Source organism: Dipteris shenzhenensis, unplaced genomic scaffold (assembly GCF_047967505.1).
Source record: "Dipteris shenzhenensis isolate YYH24624 ecotype China unplaced genomic scaffold, Dip_SZ_1.0 scaf0213, whole genome shotgun sequence".
Taxonomy (NCBI): domain Eukaryota; kingdom Viridiplantae; phylum Streptophyta; class Polypodiopsida; order Gleicheniales; family Dipteridaceae; genus Dipteris; species Dipteris shenzhenensis.
In genome coordinates this window covers 1-8147 of record NW_028239519.1, presented here as the reverse complement: position 1 = coordinate 8147, position 8147 = coordinate 1, and the positions used below count along the sequence as shown (strand labels likewise).

At 45.8% G+C, this 8147-nt stretch overlaps 1 non-coding gene across 1 annotated transcript; it reads right to left on the bottom strand.

The window, feature by feature from the left end:
• Positions 1-275: 275 nt before the first annotated feature.
• Positions 276-349, bottom strand: TRNAW-CCA (transfer RNA tryptophan (anticodon CCA)). The gene has a single exon. It is a non-coding gene; the product is annotated as a tRNA-Trp (tRNA).
• Positions 350-8147: the final 7798 nt, after the last annotated feature.

Here is an 8147-nt window from a genome sequence, read left to right as displayed (position 1 = left end):
TACTAAATGTATGTGAACCCAAATGGTTGAAGCACTGCTATCCGGAATTGTGTTGGGTTTGATCCCAATAACTCTAGCTGGATTATTTGTAACTGCATATTTGCAATATCGACGTGGCGACCAACTAGATATTCGGTAGAAGACGGAGACTCATTTGCCATATCCTTCTCCCATTCCTAAGATCTCTCTGGTAATCCAGAGGGATCGGGAAATGCAAATTCTTAGTATGTGTGGGTATTGGTCGAACCAGCTGATACCGACTTGAGTCGGAGAAACACGCCCTGTAGGATTTGAACCTACGACATCAGGTTTTGGAGACCTGCGTTCTACCGAACTGAACTAAGGGCGCTCCATTCCCCACGTAAGCCAGTTTCCATTCTAATCAGAATCTGCGGACATCCGGACACGGGAATAGAATCAGACTCTTAATCGGAGTGGTTCTTTCACCGACCAGGAGAGAGGAAGATAAATGGAATGTCTCTTGTGGGGGAATCAGTTGAATAACACAAACAATCTACCCAGATGGATTTCTCTTGTCACCAATTTCTCACCAATATCATTTTGGGATGTACGGGGAACAATAGGGATGACAGGATTTGAACCTGCGACATTTTGTACCCAAAACAAATGCGCTACCAAACTGCGCTACATCCCTATTGGTCTCGATCTCCGACTGGCATTCTCGGTATTGAGACGCGTGATCCAAGTAATTATAACTGATAGCCACAGAACTTGACTACCCACTTAAGAAGTAACCATGTCCCGAGAGGATGTCGCCTCCGAATCATTCCCAGACCGGAAGAATCCGATTCCCTTACTGGGGTTGGTCGTGGTAAAAATACTGGAAGAGACACATCATCTTCCTAGTCGATTGAAAAACGAAGGAGAATTCACAATGCAAGATGTAAAAATTTATCTTTCCACGGCCCCCGTGTTGGCTACGATATGGTTTGGGCTGCTAGCCGGTTTACTAATAGAAATAAATCGATTCTTTCCAGATGCCTTGATATTTCCATTTCTCTAGTCGGGGGGAGGCGGGGGTTGAGCAAAACAAAAGTAAGGTGGGAGAAATAGATCGATTTCCGTGAGGGGAGCAGTGAGCGATCCATTCATTACTGGAAATCGATAAATCGGGAATTCTATTAATGATTTATTACTGAGACGGTATCTTCCCATCCACTCCTCCCCCATTTCCTTCACTTATTTCAATGAATCCTATGGCTAAAAGTAGAGATGCGAGAGTAACTATTGCTTTGGAATGCACAAGTTGCACCCGAAAAGGGACTGACGACAAATCTCTAGGTATTTTTCGATATACTACGCGTAAGAATCGTCGCAATACACCTACTTGATTGGAATCGAGGAGATACTGTCCCTGCTGCTACAAACATACCATTCACAAAGAGTCGAAGAAATAAGTGATCTGTTTCTAATCAACTGGAAAATAATCAATAGTTTTCGGAAATGTCATGAAAGGTATCACGAATAAATCTAAGCAGTCTTCGCGTAGACGTTCTCCATCCATCCGATCCGACGAGATTATTGACTACAGAAATATAAGTTTACTCCGTCGATTTGTAAGTGAACAGGGAAGGATTTCACCCAGATGAATGAGTAGGTTGACCCCGAAACAACAGCACTCAATAGCTGTCGCAATCAAAAGAGCTCGTATTTTAGCTTTGCCACCGTTCTCGAATAACGAGAATTAGACCTTGCATTGCTAGCGACTAGACAATTAAGTTCTAGTTTGAAAGATTTGGCATTCAACCGACTACTCGATCCTATTAACCCTAAATGGAGAAATGAATAGGAGTCGGAACCAATACTCCGGGTGGAATATTTGTAGTTTACTACCGTCCGTTCCGCCTCTCCGGGAGACAATATCCGGAGAGGTTTCTTATTTTCAACCAGTAGATTCGTATACTGGTAGTTGTGCAATCTCGGAAAAACAGTGAGTATCTAGGATAGCTATCTATGCAGGTATTTTGCGATTCAGATAAACTCGATTTTCATATAAATTGTGAATCATCCTATTATGAGAAATTCCATTCCCTCGTGCTGCTGCATTGATCCGGGCAATCCGTAAGCGACAAATTTCTCTCTTTCGATTACTCCTATCTCGATAAGCAGAAGCCAATGCTTTCATTTCCTGTTGATTCGCCGTTCTAAATAGCTTTGAATGAGCTCCCCTAAATCCAGATGTAATTTCAGGAATACTTTTGCGACGTTTCCGAGCCACAGATCCGCGTTTTACCCTAGTCGTTGAGTGTTTACCCTCACAAAATATCAAAATTATTCTTTGGGGACTCTGTCTGTCACACTGGTGATACAACCCCCCCCCCCCCCCTTCAGTCCCGAATGAATCCCACCTCTCTCATATCATCGGAACCGTCTGGATGCATCCTTCTAGCAAGAAGACGGAATTGCTAAGTGTAGATCTGGTGGCATGCACGGTCGCGGTGGCACACCAAAACTCTCAATTCCCGCACTCCTGATATCCGAATTATTCGGATTAGTAGGATCAGAAATAGTTGAAATAGAATCTGAATCTGGTCACTTAATTCTTTTGAAAGAACAATTCCCGCAAGAGACTTTCCTATCTGACGTAGAAAATAATGATTCCAATGGCTTTTGCTACCTTAACCTTCCCGTCCACAAATCCCGAGATCAGATGCCTCTTGATAAGAAGTTGCACCAGAGGGAGTTATGGATTCCAAAGTTTCCGTAGTATCTTCCTCGACAGTTGGGTCCTTCCTATACACCGGAGCCTATGATTTCCCGATGACGGGGGAAATGGAATTACTGTTGGTAAGTCGTATAGTTTCCAATCCCCGGCTCCACTCAAGACTTGAGAGATCAGGTAAAGAGTTTCATCCTAGAAAGACTTATTTGTATAGTAACGGTATTTCACTTCGGTAGTTGGCTGGATGGTTGACCCAAAGCAAAGCTACCGCCATTGCAGGGATTCCAGCAGAGATATGGGAATCGATATCCTCATCCCCACGTCGCTTAGTGATTTTTTTAGTATCACTGATAAGTTGCTTCTCATCTCACACTAAGATGATTGGATTTGCACCAATCAGAACTATGAATTTTCGTCTCTCAGTAAAGGATATAGATGACGGATCTTTGCCTAATTACAGTGAAGGGATCTTGCTGCGACACCGACCCCCCAATATCATTTGGTTTACGATTCAAACGTGTCGCACATACACCCTGGTACATACCCCTCTGCGTTGGGGGCACCCCCGAAGGGCAGGGGATTTTGTTCCAATCTCCATTGGTTGTCTTGCGTTCCTAATAAGTTGTTGATTGGTTGGCATATCCAAAAGATGCAGGGTTTTGGGGTTCGGACTATTCCTAACCATGGAGGACACCTCAATCATTGAGTTGGTAGAATCCTTATCTCCCGGGCAACCTCATATAGAAAATATGGGAGATGGAATAAGTGGTGGAGATAGCGGTGATTCACACAAGTCATAAACCTGGGAGAGGGAGGAATTGGGTGTTGCTCCTCCCCCCCCCCCCCCGCAAATCAATATTCGTGAATGACATTTGGTAAATACCCACACCCAAATAGTATCGATTCCTAAAGTACCGGAATGTAGGGATCTCCCCTGTTCATATCGGGAGACTCCTCGTGAGTCCCGGACATTCCCCACCAAGCAGTAGAAGTTACTAAATTAATCTTGAATCTGGAGAGTTTTCTGATGCTACGGGATCTACAATACCATGATTTTCGGCTTCTTTCGCTGACGTAAAAACGTCTCTTTCCATGTCTTCGGAGATCATCCATAAAGGTTTGCCGGTTCTTTATACATGAACCCTAGTAATACAATCACAAGGTTTCGATACTTCTTCTGCTTCCATAATACATTCACCCGCCTGTCCATCATAATGGGAACTCGCAGGTTGATGAATCATAACCCTGATTCAGTATCGTTGCAATTCAATCCGAAGACAACCGTACGGGCAGCTCCTTCTGCATACGGCTCCGTGTCTGACTACCAAATATTTTGCAAGTGGAAGAATCCCAATTCCAGAAATCGGGTGGGGTTCTTATCTCTTATCCAGAGCCAGCTTCTTAGAAATTACATATACCACCCTTTCTTACCAGAAGTACTATGGTGGTTCCGTTGCTTCATCCCTTCCAGCAATCCCAAGGTTTTATATGGATATTCTCTACGGGAGATAGAATCAAGATCCTTCGATTCGGGATAAATTGTAGGGATTCATCCCTCACCCCAGGATTTCTGCGACGCTAGAGTAGATGCACTTACTGGTGGTGAATCCCTACCGAAGAATTTCCTGACTCACTTCACTATCTCGGTGCTTCACTACTTCGGTCCTTGCACACATACCTAGAATTCCACCAAGTTTTAAGTGCCATGCTATTATTACCGCAATCGGGCGGAGGCATAGTTTCGACCCATACAAATCATTGGCGCCAAGCGTGAGGCAGTGCTATACGTTTGGTTATCTCTCCTCCGGTTGAAATGGAAGATCCCATTGAAGCGGCTAATCCCATGCAAATGGTATGTGCATCCGGTACAACAAATTGCGTAGCATCATAAACAGATATTCCTGATAATACTGCCCCACCGGGAAAGTTTGTATACAAATACGTATCCTTGGTTTCGTCCTCCCCATTCAAGTACATCATGATACCAATCGGTTGATTTGCAATCTCGTCATCCACTTGCTGACCCAAAAAAAGAAGCCTCTCTCGATAGAGACGGTTGATCAGGATAGGTCTCCGCGCCCCCCTCCTCCGGAACCGTACGAGCATCGTTAGAAGCATACGGCTCCAGTGGTTCCGGTATACCAGCATGGGTCCGGTACGAGAAGGAGCAAAACAGGTTCTACATCCCTTAGGAAGAGATACTTCATGTATCACCGTTAATGAAAACCTCTTTCACCCTCCCAATCTAATCCATTTTCCAGTATTCCATTTATGGTTCAGGTTCGTCTCTTCGGTCTCCCAAACATCTTGAACCATATCTCAATTGGTGGGGGGGGGGGGTACACCCCCCCCTCCCACCAATGTTTTCTTGTTCATAATTGAGTCCCTCTCAAAAGAATCTTTAGGCTCATTTTCTACTTCGGGGAGATATAAATCCGATCATTATTTGTACATGTAGAACAAATAGTTTCATTTCCTCTTTCCCCACTCCATCTTTCAGATCCCGCACCCCACCCCGACTCACTGACTAATTCAAGTCCCATTCAATCTTGTGGTTATCCTTGTCATCATCGACTCGCGGGATTTAGCGACCGAAGCCTGGCGAATCTGTTAGTTCCAACTAGCCATGGATTCCGACGATTGATGGATCTTTTATCGAATCTTTCGTTCCAGTCTCACGCGTTCGACTACCAAAGAATCAGTCTGAGTGAGATAGAGACACATCGCTCGGATGAGAAATGATGGGGAGTAGCTCCATACAACTCGATATGTCTAACGAGTCGCACTATACGTCAATCCGAACCGCATCCTCTTCCCCAGGTAGACGAAAGGGCACCTTCGGAACACCAATTGGCATACGGAAACCGGTAGTAAGTTGTAGTTGTCTCTTAAACGAAAGCGTAACACCCGATGGAAGTGGAGGCTTGTGTTGTATTATAACATGTCTAGTCGGAATGAATTTGCATCTCTTGAGGCGTCTACTCGTGGAATCCGTGGTACATAGCCGAGGGATCCGAGATCTGATTGGTGGTGGAATATTTCCCGCGAGATAGATGGGACCAATCTCTACGTTGTTGCGTAAAAGATGTAAATGCTAAAATATCTATGTCTTTCCCTCCGCTAGGAGGGGGGGATTCTCGGCTCCCCACACCGATACGTCCGCCTATACACCAATGTATTTACACGTATCATTCCAAGTGGGATCTCCATTCAGGATTGAAGAGAGTCTCTTCCACTTCTTTATAGCGCAGGCTTCCGACGCGAGAAAGTCACGTAGTGTCCATTCATTTTCAACAAAGGGGTTTCCAACGGGTTTGCCTCGGTATCGCGTTCATACTGTTGTACTAAATGATCCCGGTCGCTTAATTTCTGTACATCTAATGCATACGGCTCCGGTCTCTGGTTGGGCTGGTTCAATGGCTCTGTATGAATTAGCGGTTTTCGACCCATCTGATCCTGTTCTTGATCCGATGCGGAGACAGGGTATGTTCGTCATCCCATTCATGACCCGTATCGGAATAACGAAGTCATGGGGGGGTTGGAGCATTACCGGAGATACCGTAACTGACGCAGGTATCTGGAGTTATGAAGGTGTAGCTGCAGCTCATATTATCCCATCCGGTTTATTATTTCTAGCTGCTATCCGGCATCGGGTCCATTGGGACCTGGATTTGTTTCGCGACGAACGCACGGGAAAACCATCCCTCGATCTACCCAAAATTTTTGGAATTCATTCATTCTTATCAGGAGTACTTCGCTTTGCTTTTGGAGCATTTCACGTAACTGGTTTATTTGGGCCCGGTATCTGGGTATCGGACCCCTATGGATTAACCGGTAAAGTACAACCTGTGGATCCGGCTCGGGGAGCTGAGGGTTTCGATCCCTTCACTCCGGGAGGAATAGCTTCTCACCATATCGCAGCAGGTATTTTAGGTATACTAGCCGGTCCATTTCATCCTAGTGTTCGTCCCCCCCAACGGTTATACAAGGCCCTACGCATGGGGAATGTTGAAACCGTTTCGTCCAGCAGTATCGCTGCCGTTTCCTTCGCCGCCTTCGTAGTTTCTGGGACTATGTGGTACGGCTCCGCCGCCACTCCAATCGAGTTATTTGGTCCCACCCGTTACCAATGGGATCAGGGATATTTTCAGCAAGAGATAGATCGGCGGATCCGTGCTAGCAAAGCTGAAAATTCTGGTTTATCGGAAGCGTGGTCCAAAATTCCCGAGAAATCAGCTTTTCATGATTATATTGGTAATAACCCAGCCAAGGGTGGATTGTTCAGAGCAGGTGCTATGGACAACGGTGACGGAATAGCTGTCGGTTGGTTAGGGCACGCCGTCTTCAAGGATAAGGAAGGTCATGAGTTACTTGTGCGCCGTATGCCCACCTTCTTCGAGACATTCCCGGTGGTCCTGGTCGACGGGGAAGGCATCGTAAGGGCGGATGTTCCATTCAGACGGGCGGAATCAAAATACAGTGTTGAACAAGTAGGTGTAACTGTCGAATCTCATGGTGGTGAACTAGATGGAACTAGTTTCAGCGACCCCGCTACGGTGAAGAAATATGCTAGACGTGCCTAATCAGGCGAGATCTCTGAATTTGATCGTGCCACTTTGAAATCGGACGGTGTCTTTCGTAGTAGTCCTCGAGGTCGGTTTACTTTTGGTCATGCCACGCCTGCTCTTATTCTCTTCCTCGGACACATCTGGCACGGTGCTAGAACCTTGTTCAGAGACGTGTTCGCCGGTATCGATCCCGACTTAGATTCTCAAGTCGAATTTGGAGCATTCCAGAAGTTGGGGGATCCAAGTACCAAGAGACGAATCGTTTGAGAGATCTTCTCTTTGTCCATCCCAATTCCCAGATTCGGGTATTTAATCAATGAAATTATTTGTAGCAACCACTCCCTATCGCAGATACACCCAGGTAATTTAACCACTTGGTCCGGTTGAGTGGTTCGGGCCTGGGGGGAAGGAAGTTAGTGGGTGCCGTTGGAGAAACACGAAGAAAATACTAAGGAATTTACAAATTAGTGCGAAAGTCATCCCCGAAATCCCATTCCACGACCGAATCCACGGAAGCATTGGTTTATACATTTCTACCGGTAGCCACTCTAGGTATAATATTTTTTGCCATATTCTTCCGAGAGCCACCCAGGATCCTTAGTAAGGGGAAGAAATGATACTTAACTTCCTGGAGAAACAGCTATCTCTCCCGCGCGAGTATCCCTCTTCCACGAGCGGAAGCGCCAGAAGCACCAAAAGCACAGGGAGGGGGGGAGAATAAGAGACCTTCCTTCGTTACTATAGGAAGGTCCCCCAGTCTAATCAGTCCTCATGTTCTTCGAAGGGATCTCTAAGCTCCGCGGAGGGTTGACCAGAAGCGGTATACAAAGCATAGCCGGTAAAACTGACGGGTGGGCGAGATATAGAGATAGCGACCAGAGTTGCAGTTTCCGTTG